This window comes from Stegodyphus dumicola, chromosome X1, assembly GCF_044657685.1.
Source record: "Stegodyphus dumicola isolate Sdum_Otavi_A_Nest chromosome X1, ASM4465768v1".
NCBI classification, from domain to species: Eukaryota; Metazoa; Arthropoda; class Arachnida; order Araneae; family Eresidae; genus Stegodyphus; species Stegodyphus dumicola.
In genome coordinates, this window is record NC_140780.1 from 190,005,911 (window position 1) to 190,028,864 (window position 22,954).

A 22,954-nucleotide genomic window follows, 5' to 3' on the forward strand; every position below is an offset into this window, starting at 1 on the left:
AAAATATTAATACTACAAGTCAGATAATCCTAGCTTTTTATCATCAAGCTACTTCACCCCTAATCAACGTAGTACTCCAGTTACAGAAAGATGCACGTCTCAATCATCAATAACATTTATGCAAACAATTTATCATTTTACAGTTACAGAAGAACGGTAAATTGTTGTTTAATTGATTCAAAGATTTTGTTTGCCAACAAGACAAGGCATTTAGCATATAAGTTTTCGGATCCTTCCCAAAGGTTAGACATATTAATAAAAATTTTTATAAGATAATTAACTATGTGTTTAGGCAAGAAGAAGAATGATCTTTGAAGAAAAAGATGAATAAACTGTCAGTTTTTTTTTAAATTTCTTAGCGGGTTAATGATATGATGCGACTCTCAGTTTGTCTTTGTTTTTAATCATACCTTTAGGAGAATGTTTAAAGTAAAAATAAAGAAAACAGTTTTATCTAATTACAGTTATGCCTAATAATTTTCAAACAAAAGTATGTATATTGTTTATCCCTGTTAGAAGGTTTTAAAAAGTCAAAAAAGTGTTTGGTTACAGAAGATTAAGGAAAAATAGGTAATATTTTATTTCTAATGACTGTTTTCTCACCTCTAAAAACGTATCTGAGAGTAAAGCAAATAGTAAGAAAATGAAAATATTTTTCTCTTAACAAGAAATAATTAGAAAAGTAGTACAAGAAGCTAAAGCTTTATAGACTGATTGCAGTGTAACATGTACTTCAAATATCGGATAATTTCAGTTTTGTAACCACTTAGGTTAAACTGTGTTTTGAATGTTTATTCGCAAATTCATGAACGTTTACAATATTTTCTTAGAGCAAGGAATACTTTAGAACGGCGAGCCAGTGTTGCACATATTAGTTTACAAAATTAAAGTCATCTTTAATCATTTCAATCAGTCTTCTTTGGTCTCCTTTTCTTGCTTCAGATTGCAAACGCTTAAAAAGTTTTTATATTAGATTTATCTGCAAATGTTCTCATTTGTGGGTGCTCCTGAACAGCTATTAAATATGCTTCAAATAGTAAGAATTTTACTGAAAACTATCAGCATTATTAGGCTTAGATTAGAGTTATTTTTCGAATGAGGATTGCAATTGTTTAATCATAGCTAAACAGAATTTCCAAAATAATACATTTATTGTTCACTAAAATGCTATTCTATAGACTTCTGTTACAATAACGTCATCATTCCATAGCGTCAGTTTATTTATTTTAAATGCTTTAGTATATTAATTTTATTTTGATTTTGTTTATAAAATGTATTACTAAAATGCTGTTTTAAAATTTAAGAAAAACTCAATTTTAGATAGCAAATGTTAAAAATTTAGGTTAAAGAGTTTACATTTTTTAGAAAGATAAGCAATATTTAATTATAGGTTATTGCTTAATTAAGCATATTTAAGGAAAAAAATTTTGATTTTCAATATTTATGCAGACATTCTTGGGCATAAACAAAATCTTTTGGGAAATTCGGAGAAGAAAGATCCGCATAAATGAAAACGCCTAGTACATTTTTATTCCAAGAACACTCTGATATTCAAAATGCCTGAAATTCTTGAAAGTCATCAAATTTTTTAAGAGCCATTGCGAAATTCATGATAAAAATGGGGAAAAAATGAAATTAAAACTGTCAACTTCCTAGATTTCATCCTGTTTGAATACGGAACTTCAATTAGTTGAGTGTTAGACGGCTTCAGTTTAAATAATTTTCTTCATCATTTCTTTGTGGTATTTTCGAATTTAATTGCAATTTATAGCAAGTTACATTGCTCTTTAATTTAGAATAGCTGTTTCCGGCATGTTTTTCACTTTGACGTAAACATTGTTTCTGACATTATTTAAAAGTTTTGTATCAATAACTGTCTTATGTTATTTCCTTTGACGGTTTGATTACCTTTGTGAATCTCTGGTTATTTATTTCAAGCTTAATGGAAGTTGATTTGATTACTGTGTTAACTTATATACAGCGACTTTCTCGTTATCTTTTTTAAGGGTTTTTTCCTTATTTTTGGTTTGGAATTACCTGCATTACTTCACATTAACATATAATCTCACATTTCTGAGTAAACATATTGTTACGGATTTGGTATTTAATTAGTTAATGTTAGTAGAATTATAAATAAAATTGTTTTATTTCCCGTGCGGTAAAGCGCGTGACGAATGTTAAAAGAAAGCTAAGCCGGAAAATTAAAAATACAAGTGCACGCGCATTTAACATTTAATAAATAAATATCTTTTTTTGATTTCGAGAAAATATCAGAAAATTCTCGTGCATTTAAATAGCTTATATAAGCGGCATGAAAATCTCTCAAATTATTATTTAGTTAGTTGTTTTAAGAGTTGTTTAGAAAACTTGTTGACTATAGCAAATTAGCGGATTAACTTTCTCCAGCTGTTTTGAATTAAGTTCTGTTGAACGTTTGAGTAGTTTAAAAACACTACTGTGAGATATTGTAATATTGTACGAATATCTGAGGAAATTGAAGCATTTTGTTTTATTTGTTGTGATAATAATAAATTTTGTTCATTTTTCATCGGACTCGTGCATTCAATTCAAATGAACCCGTACGCACGCAACGATATGATAACAAAATTTACATTTGCAAATGATAAACGAACAAATGATTCATAAATATCATTAAAACTTCACATTCATGAATAAAAATATAATAATAATAGCATATTTCACATTCGTAAATGATAAATAAATAAATAGATAGCTCAAAATTAACATAATAATTTCACACTAATGAATAACAAGTCACTTCATTCCTTTATATTAACGAAGTTTTTGAATCTCATTCTTTTTGGTAACATACACTTGTAATGTCCGTCGCTACTTTGTCTATAATAAAATGTGGAGAAATCTAGCGAGCTAAGTAGCGACTTATCCCTGAGTTCAAATACTTCAAATACTAAGAACGTAGACTCGAGAGGGGTTAAAATACCCTTTTATTCAATCAAAGAAATAATAACAGCTGGTCTCTTCTTGGGCTTACTCGGGCTTTTAAATCAGAGTAAAAAAAATAAGAAACTGCTCTAATACTAATTAAAATAGACTTAGCCGAAGCTAGATACAAACATTTAACGTAAACATTTAACGTTACACTTTAATGTAAACTAGCCGGTGATTAGCAACAGGCACGTACAAGACGGCCGAGCGTAATAGATTCAAGCACGAAGTAGCCAGAAGGCAAACACGCGCCACTAAGGACTCCTAAGCACTAAGTAAGTTGAACTTCCTTTAAATACTACTTCTAACTCATTTGCATTCAACGCGATTTTCAGAGCGTATTCTTGTAGGGAGTTGTAAGTGGAAAACAAGAAATGAAAGGTAAGGGTTTCAAAATTAAAAATAATTGCTATAAAATTAACACACACCTTACACACTATGTCACGACTTTAAATAGAACTAAACGACTTATCGCTATGTCTAGTTAAGCAAACAGAAACGTAAGAAGGGTCTAAAAGGCCATTGTATCAAAAACTCAATTAAGCTGAATAGAAGGCACTGTTGGTGCTTGCACAACCAGCCAGCAGTTATGGTGTAAACTCAATAAATAGAATTCTAAATGAAAACTTAGTCTAAGTTTTATTTAGCCAAAGGCTACACAGAAATACTGAACGAGCAAGTTGGCTATAACCTACACCAGTGTGACAGCACTATTTGCAAGATTAACGCAACGGTGTAGACAGGAATGCTGTTGTAGAACATCAGCTAGTAACGTGGCCTTCAGCTGACGGAACACGATCTGACTAAAGCAATCTCAATCCCTCACTTGAATACGTGCGAGCTAAATTTTGCATTTTGGCAGGAAAATGGAAAGGGAGAAGTGACAGTAAAGTTTCGAAACGTAAAATACTTTTCGGAACTTTTTAATTAAAATGAATAAATATTTTACAAATTGTTTTCTATTATAAGCGAAAATGGATGGAGTCATAACTCAGTTCTTTTAACTTAATTTTATTTCTATCGTATTACAGTATGTCAGTTCATATAAAAATAATTTCTTAATCAGTGTTCCAATCTATAGTCTTTATTATAAAATATAACATAGCCATTCGAATTAAAGTGTGTAAAATGTAAACACAAGCAATGTAATATTTTGTCTATTAAATGCGATCAAATTTACGATCGTTTTCGAATAAATAGGCATAGAATTACAGGGAAAGTACTTGTGAATTAATGAGTACCAGAGGTCGAGTGTGTGAGGCCAATGAGCCGCTCCGGCTAGTATGTAAGTTCGTGGAGGTCGACTAAATATGCAGCCCAACAGGGCGAATTTTGGAATTTTTAAAATTCGTGACAGTAATTCTTTGCGAAATGGAGCCCCAAGGTGTAGATGAGACCGGTGGAAGGTGAAATTAAAGTAGGAGACTCTCGGATTCAGTTTTCTGGATTTTTCTTAGAGGACACTGGAATGAAATTTAACCTTCACGTTGTTTGCATAACTTGCAGGCCATTCCTTTCATATAAAAACTATTGAGCTACGGCATGCTCTGTATTCAATTCGCGGTGATGAAATGGGTTGTTTGCGTATTTGTTGCAATTTCTTAAGTTGTAACAGAAGCCATTTTCCAAAGGTCTTTATTCCAAACGTTTAACAGTAATAAACTATCTTCTTATCTCTTAATTGTTTTCAGAAGAAATCCACTATATTATGTGTAGAATATTTTATATTAATTATTCATTATATTTTTATTTGAATTGTACTGACACTTCTGCTTTTGATTAACTATCATAAGAATGCAAATGAGATGCAGGTATTTAAAAACAAAGTTATTGGAAATTAGAGAGATTTTGACAGATAAAGGCAGGGCCGGTTTGAGAAATTTCGTGGACCCCACAATATGAAAGATGGAGGCAACCTAACGGGGTCACTTTTAAAATTATATTTTCTATAGCATGGTCAGATTGTTACATTATTAATGACACATTTATGTGTTAGGTTTGAAAGTGTTTGGGTTGTAACCTTACAGCTAGCTCTGTGGATTTTAATTATTAAGTTGTAGGGTTTTTACTTTATTTTTCTAACAGTTATTTTTATTTTGCAAGAAGCCTTTCCTTTACTTTCTAATTTTCTGCCTACTTTTTCCAGCCAAGATGAGTTTTCAGTTACTACTATGTTACTACAAGGGCGAAGCCCTCAGCTTCCCTTTGTCGACGATTCAGCCACAAAACGTGTAGAGGCCAGCTGGACAGAACAAAAACGAACTGAAAAACGAATAAACCGTTAAACATGTAATAACACGACATATAAAGAAAAGAAAACAAGTACACATCATTCACGCATGTACTTCAGCCAAGTATCTTTGTGGGTTAGGAATGTTCGTTATTTCCCTAGAATAAAGGAGCATTTTAATATAATCCTTAAGATCCCTGGCAGATTCGATTTTCATTTATCTCTAATCCTAGCAATCAGGCCACAGGTTTCAACAAAGTGAATATTGCCACCTCTTACTCTACATAGCCGACGAAGATTGTTTTCCTGCAAGGCAAATCTATTCAAGTGCATGAGAAAACGCCCAAAAGATGAGTTTTCAGTATTACATTTTATGCAAATAAGACAGAAACGAGTATTTAAGCAGAGGTCTGAGTTACTTCAGTAGGAGAGCGTGTTCTGGCTTTTGGCTACGTTGCTGCTACTAATTAGAGCATGCTATTCTACGGCCGTACTTGATACGCGCTTGCTAGTATACGCCGGTAATTCTTAATTAAAGACCAACCTTACGAGTTTGATTACTGTGCAGCTTCGGCTGATTAAATTAATCTAACATTAGTTTAGTTTAATATTTTCTATTTTGAGTTAACGCCCAAGTGGAGGCATTTTATACGTCCAAGAGGGGCCATCTGTAAATATATTTTAATTTCAAATAAAAGAGTAGTTTAACCCTTCTCTGAAGTTGTTACTTACGCATAAGATCTCAGCGAATAGTCGCGACATAGTTCTTCAGTATTCTAGCATTTAAAGAACTCTGTTTTAGCTAGAATATTACAAGGTGACAATGAATCCCGCACACCAGTTATCTTGATGGGAGTGAATTATCACAGTTCATGCAGATAAAAACACTGAGTAGAATTCATTTAAAATTTTAATAAGTCTACAATTGAGCACCTTAGATAACAATTTAGTACAAACCCTTTAGTAAACAGTCTATTTAACTTTGCATTATTTTCAGAATAAAATTTAAATCTCGAACAAAAGTTCGCAATGTAAATTACTCTAAGAGAAACTAAACCCTTTATTGACTCCATGCTAAAATTTTAACTGCAGCTTATCATTTTGGAAAGGACTTCCAAAGAATCTTCTCTATCAGCTAAGATAAACAGCAATATTCACCTACAGCTAACTACCTAAGGCTCCGTCCTTCTCACTTGTTAAGGCATACCTTGATAGCGACGCTTAGACAACTTTTACAGTTACGATCAACGTATTTATATCCCTACTTTCGTCTCATAAAAATCTACATACTTTCATGGAAGGAACAATCTGGGTGACCAACGAAGAAGTGATTGTAAAGATACAAATAAAAATCCAACTTGTTAATTAAAATAAACTAAACTGTCACAAATTTACTATCACTAACCATTTTATTTTGAAGTTAAAAAAGTTTTTATGTAATATTTTATGATTGTGATTATCTTTCAAAATAATGCGGTTTTCAATAGTCAAATAGAATATAAATGCATTGAAAACTGTAATAATACTAAGAAAAGTGCATATTATTTTCAGTAGAATAAAATAAAAAATTGTAGCATATTTTAGCTAAATTCAAAATTATGATATAACTATACTTCATTTAGCAGTATCTACGTATAAAATTTTAAAATGTATAAAAAATAAGTTTGCTCCAATATATTATATTTTACATCACATTTATTCTGATCCATTTTTGTTTTATTACAAATAATAGTATACACCTTTACTTCAGTAGTTGGTCTGATTTATTTCTAAAGTTAATTTTTATCATTTTTCCTATACTTCGTATTTTAACCTCATAAATTTGGAACAATAAATCACATAATATATATATATATATGTAAGATATAACAAAATACAATAGATGCTTTAAAACAATAACGGGCAATTACGCAGCCATTACGACCGTGCTTGGAAAATTATGACATATATGTGTGTTTTTCTTTTTTTGACTTCTTTCCTTTTTAGATAACTTTTCCTACATTTTTTTAAATATTTTACATTTCGTGTTTTTTCAACCGCAAACATTTTAATTAACATCTCAATATCCAATGAGCGTGCAATCTCCCTTTCTACTATTATCATATAAAGACCTTCTAATCATTATTCATTCACTGAAGATTGTAGATAATTTTTTATCAGCTTGAGTCCCAAAAGCTTCCTTCCTGTGATGCTACTGTTATTGGTATACGCAAACAAATTCTCAGTGCAACTGACATATATGGGAAAATGTCTTCGAAATTCCTTTCGCAAATGTACCGAAATACTGTCAAATAACTGTTATTTGTGGCAATTTGTGATAACATGAATGATATCCCTTCTATTTCAGCAATAAAATCTAAGGCTTTATACACACACTGGCCAATGAATTAGAAACCAAGATAAACTTTCTTATTTATATCATTTTACTTTCAATAACTACAGAATAAGTGAGTGAGGTCGAGGCACTCGAGAAGCTACCGTTAGAGATACCACTAGCCTCTCGAGATGTTTGAGATGTCCTCTTGCTGCACAGACACTATACACTAACAACGCCTTCTTCGGTATTCGAACTCAAGCCCATGAGTACGGCAGTCAGCGTCGCTGACCGCTGTACCGGCTAGGCAACTCGAGAGCATTTGGCAGCGACGCTGACTGCTGTATTATTTGCCTTGCTGAGCTCTGCGTTATATTGTCTGGCGTTAGCTTTGTTGCTAGCCGAATGATTGGAACACTTAGAATTTGAGCCAGTGCTTTTTAGGCTGTTGCACTGTACATTTTCAGCATCAGATCTACTTTGAAGTTTAAGTTTATATTTTGTTATTTAAATATCGCAAGTTCCGGAGATTTGAATTGCCATGACAAGCTGTATTTCTTTCCAGTTTACGCTTTTAAATAAAAATGTTTAACTCACTTGTTGTTGCTATAGACGAGACGATAAAATGCCTGACAGTTTCAATAGGGTTTACAAAGTTAATTAAGGAGTGAAACCCTACGCATGCAACCAATGCTGCTGAATTTCATTTCTTATATTAAACGCGTTTTCTGAAAATAAATTTTAAGCTCGGAAAAAGAAGCACGTCATTGTTTATATAATTTAATAAATAATTACCCTTTAATTTCTAATTTATTTCTTACCATTTCTTGTGTCTTTCAATGGCTTCAGTATTAGCGAAAGACTATGCAGCATAGCTCACTTAAGAAATTCCTTATTAAAACATTTTCACATTTTAAACGTTTATCTTTAGTTCCTCCTTTTAATAACCTTGTAAAGTGATGGTTCTTCTGCTAAAGAGTTTTTCCTAAATACTCCCTTGAAAAATAGCTTATGCCAGCATGAGTGTACATGATGGTTTTGGAATCTGATAAAAAGTGATTATTAGTTGAAATACGTCTGGGCTGTTATTTGACTCAAATAATTGTACATAAATGCGTTCTTTTGAGTGATTAGTAAACTAGTTTAATACTGATGAAGGATCACATTGTAACAATTATTTTACGTTTTGAAAGAAAATGAGCTATTAAGATGCAGTTGAACACCAGATTTAATTGCATTATTTTCTCTACTCTCGTCTTCTGGCCCTTAATTTAAGGTTAAAATTCTTATTTATTTCTGTTCAAGGATATGTTTATGTAGCATTTAGGAAGTTTTTCCTTTTTATCTTATTTTATTTATAGATTCTTTCCATACAGCGGCGATATATTATTTTTAATAATGTTTAGCTTTCAGACATTGAACATTTAAAGCTTTGTATGAAAGACAGCTTTAGGTAAAAATTATTATTAGTCTTATTTTTTATTTGATATATTCTACATATACTTCTATTATTTACTTAAAGGTTCCTACGAATTATATTAAACCAAAACGGATGTTTATAATTTTGCTTCATTTTGAAAATTTAATACTCGAATATAATTCTGAGGCGTATCATTCAGGGGAAAGATACAAAAGTAACTGATTTAGGCATGATATGAATTTGAAGTAGCCTAATTAGTCTTCGCTTCAAAATTTGGTGTAATAATAAACATTTTGATCTGGTTCCCATTCTATAGGAAGTTTTCTCAACGCTTATAATATTATTTCAAATTTATTTCATTGAAAGATAATTTGCATTTTACTTTGAATCTTACTACTTACAAAGTTACTTTTATTTTTTTCTGCTTCAAAACAATTTCCTGTTTTATTATAATTAACTTTTACTAATTTATGATTGATTTCAGATTTCACCGTTTATTAAAAAGAAATCTTTAGAAATAGTCTGGTGTCATTTCCGGGCATTTTATGATATTAATATTAAGTATTAGTAGTAATTTAATGTAACAGCTGAAGTTGCCATAAATTGTATGATCATTCTCAGTCATGAATTTAAAAGATATAATTCATGTTTCTTTTGCTTAGTTCATATAGAGCATTATTTTTTGTTTATTTTTCCATTTCATCTAAAACATATTATGCTTAGTTATAGAAACTGTTACTATTAACAGATATTCAAAATTCCAAAGTAGCTTTGTTCGTTATCATTTAAGAGAATTTAACAATTGTTTTGTCAATGCATTTCATTCAAAAAAGCAAGTCTTCATTTAAGACAATGTAAAAACTGCTTGTTAATGCATTTTGTTTAAAAGTGCAGTTAAGAAAATAAGCCTTCACGAAAACACATTGTATTTTATGTTTCATGTTTATGCAATATTAAATAGGATCTGACAAAATTTTTAAATACCATGATTTATCTTATACGATTTCCCTCAAATTTTAAGAATATTTAAACTCCCACTGTGCAGGTAATGTAAACTAAAACTAATCATACCTGTGGCACTTTAGAATAAAATATATTTCGTTGTGAACAATGACTACTCTTTTGTAATAAATGATTGAAGTGCTAAAACTGATGGAAAAAACACCGAAGATGCAGATTAAAAAGGTACAAAATTTATTTTCTCTTGTGTGATTAACTATTCAGTCTCGACGGATATTTACCTGCCCATATGAAGCACAAATTACCCATAGACTGCAAATACGATTGTTATTAAAACCGATACTTTACTTCGTTCACCGTTAAAACTTTTAGTCACCCAGTTCAAGATGTAATTTAGACTGGAACTGTCAGAGGAAACTTAAACTGAACTGAAGCCATGAAATTAGCCTGAAAATATTTCAAATTTCATTTACCATGGGAATCAGATTTGTGATTTAGATAAATAATATGATTTTTAATTAGAAAGCGCGAAGAGCGAATTCATTCTTTCTTAAATATACAGTCAGGCTGACAGTACTGGGTACATTTTACAATAATACTTTACCAATTGTTATAAAAATTTTATTTGCCTTTTTAAATTCGAATTTTATAATTAGTTTCTGTTTTTATTTTGGGACCTTCCGGTGAAAAAGTATCTTCTAGTTTCATCTCTCCTATTAAGACAAGTTACACTTCTGCACAGCTGTGACTGTATATACACCGCATCCACAAAAGTCCACATTCAGCTTTTAATTCCAGTCATTGGTCTTAGACATATTTCCAATTATAAAAACAATTTAAATGCAGAGATTCATGTTATGATGCAGAGATTCATGTTTGATCACTTCTAAACCTATAACATTGAATTTTATAAAAATTACGAAATCTAACTTTTCATACAGTCCTCCCGTCTCCATACTTATATTAAGGAACATTTTATAGTCATTATAAAAAATAAAACTCAGAACGTAGGATTCCCGTACGGCAAAAATTGACTGAGGTATTTAATTTCAAAATTTGGGATATTTGACGTTATTTACAGCTTGTCTAGAAAGACTGGTTAATAAATAAATTAGATTGATTCGAGGTTGATTTTTTTCAGTTCCTTTATTATTTACTAGGGTGCAATATTCTTGAATCTGTAATTTTGTCACAGTTTATCATATCCGTCCTACCTTCAGGTGTCGGTTAATAAATAAATTAGAATAATTCAAGGCTGAGATTTTCTCCTTAAATGCTAGCCGGTGATAATATTTTTGGATTTACTACGATGTAACATTCTTTAATTTATTAGATTGTTACAACTGGTATTCCAAAAGAATTTTCACTCACGAATTTATACGTTTTTAAACATAAATATATTGTTTTTATTCTCGTGAAATTCTATTATTTTAGAACCGTTATCTATTAATTATGTGAAAAATTCATTGAATTAGAAATACTTTTTTAAAATTTTTAATTTCTACAAATATGTTACGAGTCGGCTTTTCTCCAGCACTGAAATCTGATGGTGTTTTCTACAACAGGAACGAGTCTGAATAAGATCCATTGTTCTAAAAACAAATATGCACTCTGTCACAAAAAAAAAAAAAAAAAAATATGCACTCAGAAGCAAAAGAGCTACTATCGCGAAACTTAACATGTATATTGTGTATGAGGAGATAAACAATGATTACAAATTCAGAACAACATATTATTTTAATACTCAGTTATGGCATAAAAATGTTACCAATTAGTAAGGAGTATAGCCACTTCTGGCAGCTATGAAAGCCGAAACACGGCGTGGCATCGAATCAAGTAGGTCGCCTATGACCTCCTGCGGAATATCATGCCATAATCTTTGCAATTGGGCAGCTAATTCACCAATATTCCGGGAAGGCTGCAGTTGCCTTCCAAGCATGTCCCAAACCTGCTCTATTGGTGAGAGGTCTGGTGACCTGGCTGGCCACGAGAGTACGTCATATCCTTGAAGACATTGTTGTTGAGAGTCGAGCAGTATATGGATGAGCGTTGTCTTGCTGATAAATGGCACCTGGGCGACTTGATAGTATAGATAGTACAACCGGCGTTAAAATATCGTCCACGTAACTGAGAACCATCATAGTGCCTTGAAGGATGACTAGAAGTGATCATGTGTCCCAATAAATCATTCCTCACACTATCACACCTTATGTAATCGCCGTATGCCGCTCGATGACAAATGCCAGAGCGAACCGTTGGCCTTGCCGCTTCCATCACACGCAGCACTGAGACTGAATCAAGATTCATCACTGAAAATAACGCGCTTCCAAAAAGTCACACTTCAGCCTGCCCGAGTTCGACAAAATCCAGTCGACACTGCCTATGATGTGGGTTCATTTGTTTCCTTCTTTCGGCGACGGTAGACTACCCCTTCCGTAATCCATTGTCACCAACGCTGAACAACTATCATATCGCTCCGACTGAGGTAGCGGCCGATACGCCTGTTCGACCAACCTCCTTCTCTGAGGCCCGACAACTGTTCATATTGCCGCCGGTTATATCCCAGAGGCATATCTAGTCACAATAGCATCCGTCCAAATCGACAGATTCGTTTGCATAGCCCTATAGTTGATAGCAGTGTTTTTGCATGTTAAAATAGTGAAATCTTTGTTTCTCGAAATTATCTTTACCTCAAATTGATAGACTATGTCAATTTAAATTCGCGATGTGCGTGAAATTTAGTAAATTACCAAATGGAAGCATCAAAGGAATTAGAAAGAAACGAGAATAAGCGGACAAGACATCAGGGCTTACTATTAGTGATACAAAAACATCTCGGTTGTGCTAGTGTACCAGATAAGATTTATCAATGTGCAATGACACTGTATGAATAAGTGAGCAGGCCACTTGCTCTGGACTAATAGTAAACAGAACCACATCCTTCCATCCCACTCTAGTAGAGTTAAGGATGTAAATAAGACATACACGTATACAATATAGACTGCTCGTTAAGTTTAAGGATAATCTGAAAACATATGCTACTGATTAAGGTTTTAAACCAATATCCAATAGTAGGTTTAAATCAATTATGTTGATTATCTGTAATTGAACTCAATTAGAATTCTATGCATAGATTAACGCAACAAATATGCAAATTAGACGACTGATAACGCATGTTAAAATGCAGGCATGTTTGAAAATTCTTGTGTGCAGTAATGCAGACAACTAATGGGGTTTCTGAAGTTATCAGTTATCATTAGTTATGACTTAAAGGCAAAATTTAAATAAAGGGTAAAAGTGGCTGCTAATTGGCAGACTCGAGGGGAAGGAGGCACAAGTAGGGACTGCCCAAGATCTAAATTCCTTGAAAGTTTAATTATATAGAACTAGGAACCAGTTTTTAAAACAGTGAATCCGTTAACAGGCAGCTTGGGCAACAGCAGCAAGTATATCCGAAGGCAGGTTTCTGTCATTGTCGGCTCCAATATCTGTGAAGCGACTACAACAGAATTGGTTTTAAATCTACAGCTTGCCTCAGAAACTCAAATCAGCTGTTCTGCTGTTTGCGGGAAGGCATCATGAGGCTAAAAAAAGTCAACGATTTTGTTTTCTATTCACTTCATATTCCGAATGAGGCTGCTAAGGGTGGTGTTATTGTCATATTCATTGGAACCAAGAAGAATCGGACCGTGTAATGTTTACTGACGACACTAGCTATACCCTTGAACTATGATTTTAGTCGTGGTTTGATCTGGAGGGAGCAAGAAATGTAAAATTTGTCATTTTATGTTCAAGAAAAATCCCGTTTCAACGGAAACTGCTTCATGGTTTGAAGAGGATCCATAAAAAATAATGACACCGATCTGCATCTATAACCAGTCGCATGTATATGAACGATATCTTGGAATGCCCTGTAAGGTTGCTTAGGAGTGCGTTTGGCTTACATGTTTTGCTAACGGATGACAATGCTGGTCTAAATGGGGCATTTCTGGTGCCAGAATACATGGAAACAAGATATATCATTCGAATTAATTAGCCAGTTTGCAAGTAATTTTTATTAGAATTAGAATATTTTGAGGCAGGAAGCATGGGAAATGAGCAATGCTTTCGCAAACTTTCGAACTCCATACCTTCCGATGGACGGGCTTTTCAATTATATCCCGGAGGCACGTGGTAAGAAAAAAGAAAATACTTTATAAGTTTTTTGAGCATGTGTAACATGCACTAGTCCATTGAGCTGAGCTGCGCCAAAGGACTCCCCGGACTCTCCAAGAAATGAAAAGTACGTTGAGGCATGCAATTTTACAAGACGTGATCAACAGTTTCGTAAATTCTGTAAAGTCAAGATGTGAGTTTGCATTTCTGTCAGAAATGACCTTACACCATATATAAGAAAGCCTTGTTGCAAAACAGAGGAGATCACTTATCCATTATTTTTAAGTTTACATAAATTTGACTAAGTTGAATTTTTTGAGATTTTTTAAGTGCCGAAAATGATAATTTAAGTTAAATCTTGATTTTGTAGAAAAATGGTTTAATCATTTTTAAAAAGCATACACCGAAGTTATAAACGGTTAATTTTTATAGATTCTGGTCATACGGTCAAGTTCACAAGCTCAGGTGATACGAATGTTCTTGGATTTAAAAGGTGTATTATTGGTTCAGATCATATGTCTCTTCATAGGGTACATAATTAGCATGTGATGCATCGTAGTGTTTGTCTCATTTGGCCTCATTACAGTATTTTAAATGTATGTTTTTACTGTTACATATACAAATTGAGTTCTTTTGGCATTTGATTGTGATTAGAAGTCCATGGGAATTGATAGTGTGCTATATTGTTTGCTTGAATTGTTTACTGAAGCTTTGATTTTATACTAACTGTATTGTATACCTTGCTGTGGCAATTATAGATATAGCTTAAAATTCGAAATTTTGTTATATATTATGATCGGAACAGATCTTCAAGAATTATGGCTATAAATTTAGTTATGATTTTTAAAATGTTGTTGCAAAAGGGTGGTTTACTGAGCTTTTACATTTGATAGCGGTATTATCAAAGTTTGGGTGTCTGTGACACATATCTGATGTTAGGGTGCATTCGAATACATGATGATTTGATATGCCAATTTCTTTATGTATACACTGTTCGTTAAACGGCATGTTTCTGGCAAAACATGCATAGGAATGAGACCGTATATTGCTACGTATAATTAGAACGGAATGTATAGAATTATCTCTTCTGTGTTTATGAAAGTTTTTGACAAGTTATAGAAATTTATTAGAGCATTTTCCAAGTAAAGTTTTGTTCTTTCTTGTCAAATGGAGAATTTGTTGCATTTAAGATGGCGGAAGAAATCTTAACTTATTTGAGTCATAAGTATTTGAGTCTTATTTATATTACTTATTTGAGTCTTAACTTATTTGAGTCTTAGCTTATTTGAGTCATAAGAGCTCAATATTATCGTAAAATTACAAATTTATATTATTTCCTTTACGTAATTTAAATCGAAAAATGAGATTAAAATGGAAAGGCTGAAGCTATATTTTATTATAACCTCACCTTTGTGAAAGGATTCACTTTTAAGACAAGGTGAAATCTAGTAGCTCTTAAATTAAATTTATTATTCAAAGGTTTACCTCAAAAACGGTGTTTCCATGGCACAACGTTACTATTAGGCAAATGCTTTAATTAGATTGTTGATATAAATAATTTTTATTGGTCTTAATATTTGTTTTTAGAGAATGCCTTCCTAATTCCGAAGTTTTGTAAATTGGAATTCCCTAAGTGTTATGTTTGTTTTTGAACATTATTGTCGAAAATGATGAGCGCAAAAATGAGCCATTTCTATTTTTTACAAAATAAATACTGACCACATACACTGCTGGCCTTTAAAAGTGCAACACCAGGAAGGAAGGATTTGACAAATGTCAAAGTCACATGACAGAAAGAAGTTGAGATATGCAAATGATTAGTATTTCAGCGCATTTAGACGATGCAGAAGGGAGAAATGACATCTGAAGCACAGCATAAAAGAAAAGTTGTGTAGTGGACTTTTCATCCGGAAAGTGCTTTGTAAGGTTGGCGTTTGCTCAAAATATCGTGTAATGCCTCTAATAATAATAATAAATGCTTACCAGCAAATTTCGAAATTCAATACAGACAGGATGATTGGCTATCGAAAGTGCAGATTATCGTTCCGTGATATCGCCGATCGCACCGGTCGACACCCAACAACTGTCATGGGAATATGAAATCAATGGATTGCTGAGGGTTATACTGAACAGCATACAGGATCTCAATGCCCTCCTATGACTAACGTCAGACAGGATAGCCATAGTGTGAAGTCAGCCCTGCAAAACTGTACGACCACATCTCGGACCATTAGTCAGGAAACGGGCATGTTTGCAGCACGCGCAGTATCAGCTCGTAAGGTGAATCGACGTTTGGAGCAGCTTGGATTACCAACAAAAGGTGACAATTACTTCGGCTGCCCTTGACAATGCAGCATAGAGAGAGATGGCGACTCTAGTGAGCTAAACGACAAAGCTAAGTACAGGAGTGGCACAATGTCGCCTTTTCAAAGGAATCCCGGTTCTGCGTGCAATATTCTGATGGCCGTATACGTGTCTGTAGTGTATGAGGAGACCGCACGTCGCCTGCTTGCATTCGATATCGGCAAAGGGGCCCTGCACCTCCTGCGATGGTTTGGGCAGCCATTGGGTGCACGACACGCACATCTCTAGTTCGGATCGACGGTAATTTGAACGCAGATGGGTACATTTCAGACATCGTACTTCCAGTGGCTGAGCATTATCTTCGAGACTTCAAAACTCCATGTTCCAAGAAGATAATGCAAGACCACATGTTGCACGTTGTGTTCTGACATTCCTCGGTACACAGGGTATTCGATAGCTGCTCTGACGTGCACGGGCTCCAGATCTGTGTTCCATTGAAAACATCTGGTCATGGGTTACTGAGACCTCTCTCCAGATAATACTGTTGATGAAATGTGAGGCATAGATTTAAAGCAGCATGGAATGAGTTGCCCATTTCTGTTATCCAATCCCAGTTTGACTCCATGCCTAATGGGGTAAGGGACGTTTGTGCTGCCAAGGGTGGCAGCTGTTTCTACTAATTTCGCGCCCCTGCAAACTCCAAAATGTTTACAATTTTAATCCTTTTTGCCTTCATGCCATACTGTTTAGGTGCAATAAATAGCTTTTTTGTATTTCCTTTCCTTCATGGTGTTGCAATGTTAATGGCCAGCAGTGTATTACACGAATAAAAGTGTCATTTGAAATTGCTGTACTTAGTTAGTTTATAGAAAACGGAGCTTCTATTGTATATGATAAAAGTTACCTTCCCATAAGGAATGCATGTAAATTAACTGATGTTTCTTAACAAGTCTAATGATTAGCTTTAACTTGTGAGAAAGTTCAAATGTTTTCCGATAAAAATTTTCTAAATAATTTTTAATAAGAAATCAAAAAACGGCGCGAATAATTTTTATTTTTTTCTGTATCTGCTCAGTGGAACTTCACATTTCATTACCAGTTAACACCACACTGCTTTTAGACTTCAACATAACTGATTTGGTATAATACATCAATATATATAACTTTTCCTCTTTTGCCTTTTTAGAGGCTTGTGGCCTATCAGCGTCCGATCTTGTTTCCTTCAGCAGAAGTATAATGACTTGTTATTATGTCATTACAGCATCTCTTATCGCAGTACTTTCAGAAACATTACATCTCGATTTTATCTCCAATTAAAGTAAATATCGTCGCTATTAGAATACTTTGCAATTTAATTTTTGCTTACGTTTTCCATGGATGTAAGTTTTATTTCTGTTTTGCAAGTAAGTATCGTTGCTTTAAAAATACTTTATTGTTTAACTGTTTAATTTTTCTCTTAATTTTAGGAATTTCGTTAATAGTACTTAGTAACGTAATCTCAATAGTAGTTATTTTCTTTAAGAGCATATCGACTAGAATGCATTTCAGGGCTCTCAAATGCAAAAACACTTTTATTAAGAAGTATTTTTTATTGAGACGACAGCTAATCAATTCTAATTATTTATGCTCGCCCCACAACTCTCTTTCCATACCTCGTGGTTTCGTATTAAACCTCCAAGTGTAAACTTGCAAGACTGAGTTTTCATCATTAGCATAGAAGTGAAATGAAAGAGATCTCGAAATTTTTGCTGTTTTATTATGCTAAAATCTCAATAGAAATGTTTAGACTCAATTAAACAATTCTATTACCTTCCCTATTTACAAGAATTTGTGAACAATCACTTTTATCCAAAAGATTTTACAGTTTTGAAAGTGTGATATTGTTCTTTGTAACATTGAATTTTACTAGGAGAAATTAAATTAGCCTTATTATTATCAGTCAGTGACATTTTGAATCAAATTGAATCAAATCACTATCTTCGAGACTTCAGTCGAACGTTTGATAATAAATTTAGCCTAATTATATAAGCTGAGATAATGTGACTAGTATTTTACCGAACTACCCAAAGCTAAACACTCACAGTCTAATCTTCTTAACAATTCAATTATTTAAGAATTGCTGAAATTAAAGTTTACTTTCGTAAAGGCAATTTACAAAAGTTTATTTTTGTAAATTGGTTTGTTAAAGGCATAAAACTTCTTTTTTCCCCACTAGATATGAAGTTTTTCCATCAGAACTGTTGTAGTAATAATATTTATTTACTTTTCTATATCGGTTAGTTACAAAATTGCTAGGAGTTTTCTTCGATATAATTTTAAAGTCATTTTCCAAGATTCAATATCCAGGGTCCGCCTTTCGCAACCTCATTTCAAAGGAGCAACAAAGACTAAATGACGATTCACCCACATTTGTAAGAGACTCTGTTGCTGTGCTTAACTATACGGAATGATGGTTAACAAGGTGTTCAAAAGAAATACTTCGAGAAATAAAATTCTTACGTAATTAAAATTTAGAGGAGAACGTAAGTATGTAAATTAAGCTAAACGATTTAAAAAATTTGTTGTGTAAATAAAATTGATTTACCATCTCGGCTAGAAGAATCCTGAATAGTTTATGCCATAATTTAAATACGTTTAAAAGCGTTCTTACAAGTAAACTTCAGATATTGTTACGTCAATCAACCATTTCAATCTAAAATTAATTCTTTTTGAAAGGGAAAATATTGTTTTGTCAGATACAGTGCTACGGGAGTCAGTTAAATTTGTTTCTTTTGATGTTAGGCAAGGGATTATTTAAGACAAGTAAGGGATTATTTATTAGTTACAATATTGGTCATGAGATTTAACAATACAAATTCCTGCATAGTATTTTACTTAAAATAAATCAGTTCTGATAAATATTTTTGTTCCTATTTCTGCTAAGTATAGTGACACTGATATTTTTTGCGGCTTCGAGATCTCGGTAAAATTAAAAATCTTATATTCCGAGTTCAAGAATATAATTACAAGTTCTGTGTTACAAGTAGTATTTTTTAATATATGCCAAACGAATCAAAACTCTTGTCTTTCTTCTCTAATGAGACATTACATTTAATCGCTATAAATGTATTTTTGGCAAATTCGTTACGCGTGCTTTCGAATTTGAACAAACTGAACCATTGAAAGCAAGGTATCACAGTAAGCAACAGAAGTATCATTTCTCAAAAGTTCATGATTATTTTGTAAAATAATTTCAGAGATGGAATGATTATTTTAATGATTATTTTACAAAATAATCATTCCATCTCTGAAAATTCTCTTTATATCTTGTCAAACTGCTGATTCACTCATTCATCGATAACCATGACTTCGATCGTCCATCTATTTTCCTAATACTAGAGGCACATTTTTCATCCCATTTACCTGAAGTCGATGAATGCCTTACTTATTCCATCAATCATTACCACATTCTCTGCCTCGTTATTATGTAACAAAGCATGCATACTTTGGTCCCATTTGCTGTTTTATCTAAGCGTAAATTTTTAAAAACATTTTCATTATGTTACTGTAAAGGATCTGAAATCGGAAGAAGTTACTTTGGAGAAAATATAATCATTCTGCTTGCGTTTAGTATAATTTTTACAACATCTAAGTAAATGAATGTTCCACCACTAGTTTGTGAATTCACGAATTTTTTTAACAGCTTAAGCCATTCTTTAAGTTATTTTAGACTCTGATCTTAACAGTGGTATAAAAAAATATATCAATTTCACTTTTCACAAACGTAATTTTTTAAATGTTACATATTAACATTTGCTGACTGCAACTACGATTCATAAATGAAATTATAGAAAAACTTTAAGGAATATAACTGAATACAGAACCAAAGGATTAATGATATGTTGTTGATTAAATTATAAATAGCACATTTTTAAGCATTTTCTAACTTTTTATTCACATCTCTGAAAGAAGCCTTAAAACAATATTTTTAAATAATGCAAAGAAGTATGTTACTGAACTAATGTCTGTTTTGTACATCTCATACCCCCACCAAAAAAAAAAAAAAAAAATTAAAATTTTTAAATCAGCCGTATGTATACAAAAAGCAGCGATCATGGGAAGATGATTTGTAGAGACCGTAAAATATTGTGCTTGCTTGTTATTCAGCAGTTTTCAGGAATTTCCTATGCTTCATATGTCAGTGAAACAGTGCGGCATAAAAAAAAACTAAGATTAAAATCATTTTCTTTCAAAGAAATCTCTTCTGCGCGGTAATTTATTCTTGAAGAATTTGGTAGCAAAATATTTTACTACTGCTCGACATAAAACTGTATTCCTTGTCCGTGAATACACTAAAAAAAGCAGTATTTACTCAAAACACGTCTGAGAATTGCGTTGTCTGTTACAGAAACCAAATTGAAGGAAGTTTATTTTGCTGGACAGGCCATTCGAAATTAAATTTGAATGAAAATTTAACTTTAAACTTGTCATGAATAAATTTAAAAAAGGAATTTCTGATTGGCTTAAAGAATGTGATTACCCAGTTTTATGTTAACGCTAAGGAAAGTGGTTGCATGGAAATACTTGAAGATATACTCTGAAATATGGTATGGAAATACTTTGTATGCAAATAATATTATTTAAAATATTTAAGTGGGTCAATTAGTATAAAACTCTACTTCTTCACTTCCTCCCTATATATTTCTTTTAAGAAAACCTTGGTGTAGTAAGCGAGGAGTAAGGAAGTGCTTTCACAAAGTCGTTAAGGAACTAAGAAAAAAGATACACGGATCGCTGGAATGTTAATATGATCACACATTACTGCTGGATGCTACACAGCAAAAACTCGAAACGCATCACCCATCAGAAAGAGAAATAAACATTTACTTAAATGAAAAAAGCTTTATTTACAGTTTCATTTTAAGGAAAAAAAAAGCGTTTTCCGCAAAAAATCGTATTGTAATGACAGATACTTCCATGAGCTAGTTTCCTTTAAGAAGTCTTTTGTCTTTGACAGATACGATTCATGCTCCTTGTCATATTTAATTAAAAAAAGAAACGTGAGCAAGAATCAAAAGAGGTTAACATAAACTGGGGGGAATCTGTCCATGATCAGAAATATATAAGATTGTTTACAGATAAGATACTCTCCCCCTACTCCCCCCAATCTCATTTTAGGAGAAGTTTTAAGAAACATTTATAATGTGTATCTTTTTCCTCCTTGCCGCATGCCTCCATGATGTAACTAGGAGCGCGCTCGACGCCTATGCAGAACGTCTGGAGTTCAAATCCCATCGAGGACACTGCACGTTTTCACGTTTCTGCATAGCGTAATGACTGTACACATTGCCGGAAACTTAAATTTCCAAAACTTGTTACCGGGAATTTTTTAATATTTAAAGCTATTTAAACGTTTGCTTAAAATCTTAAAATATTTTTATTTATTCAGTTTGTTTATTTTCTTCTGCTATTTAAATTTGAATTAATTTTATCAGACTGAAATAATGCCCTTTTTAATGCAATTTTTAACATACGGGCTCTCAGCAAAACTTTCATAACTGATGTCGAAAATTATGCTTTGCATGACACTTGCGAACCGAAATTTCAGTGTAAGATTGATTATCTAAATTACAGCTGAGCACAACGAGCCCACTTAGGTCATATTGCTATGTGAAAATTTTTAATTACATGAATTAACAAGGTTATGAAGCCAGAATTTCATTTCTTGATTTCCAAAGAACTTAGGTACAAATAACGACAAACCGAATCAGTATTAATATACATTGTAGTTATGTACGTAATTTATTAATTATTTAATCAATCATAACAGAATATTATTACTTACATTTTGAGAGCTGCATGGGCTCTTTCTAAAGGAAATAATCATACTGATGTCGCATGTAAGAGAAAATTCCAAGAAGTACAAATGGTAGACATGTAGCTATTCCACTAACCGGGAAAGAGAAGCTGGAAGAAATTTCTAGCGTTCAATTTCTTTATTCATTTGGCAGATTGTCGCTACTGTAACTTGTAGTGAAAATCGAAATAGGTCAATGGTAAGTCATTTTTTATAAAGAAGACATATTGCACACGAGAAATAACTATTAGAATCAACTTTGCATGCAAATAATATAATTTATTTTTTTTTAATGTGTTAGTACATTAAGATAGAATTTATTGGGGAAACTTCAAAATTCAATGTATTACGGCTTCTTTGGATTTCTGAGGCAAAAACAGTTAAATTTCCTTCATAGATCTTTCTGTTCTTTAGCTAAAATTTGATTCTGGAACCCTGAAAGTAAAATATGGTAATTGCTCCTCTTTATTTTTATAAATAAGAACTTTATTGTAGAATGTTCTTAAAAAATTCAAATTTTTATCTTATAGCTATATTGCTATTAAAATTATTTTAATACTTTACTTTATGAGGTATTTTCCTCCTCCTTTTTACATGCCTTCGTGGTGCAACGATAGCACACTCGGAGAGTATTCGAGAGGTCCAGGTTCGAGTTCCAGCGAGGGTACTGCATATGTTTCACATCTCCTGCTTCAGAATAACTTTAAAACTTTAACTCTACAAATTTAAAAATACATTAAACACATAAAACGATTTAAGAAAGATAAA

At 32.6% G+C, this 22,954-nt stretch overlaps 1 protein-coding gene and 1 long non-coding RNA gene across 3 annotated transcripts in view; one reads left to right on the top strand and one right to left on the bottom strand.

Moving 5' to 3' along the window:
* Nucleotides 1-22,954, top strand: part of LOC118181027 (delta-sarcoglycan-like) — a 392,038-nt gene that overhangs the window by 61,158 nt on the left and 307,926 nt on the right. The gene's annotated exons all lie outside the window — the stretch shown is intronic.
* The window catches only part of LOC146993377 (uncharacterized), a 73,479-nt gene continuing 72,971 nt past the window's right edge, over nt 22,447-22,954 (bottom strand). The window contains exons 2-3 of the long non-coding RNA XR_015038448.1: nt 22,751-22,903; nt 22,447-22,621 (exon numbers count right to left, since the gene is read on the bottom strand). This is a non-coding gene — a long non-coding RNA (uncharacterized LOC146993377). The remainder of the gene's footprint in view (nt 22,622-22,750; nt 22,904-22,954) is intronic.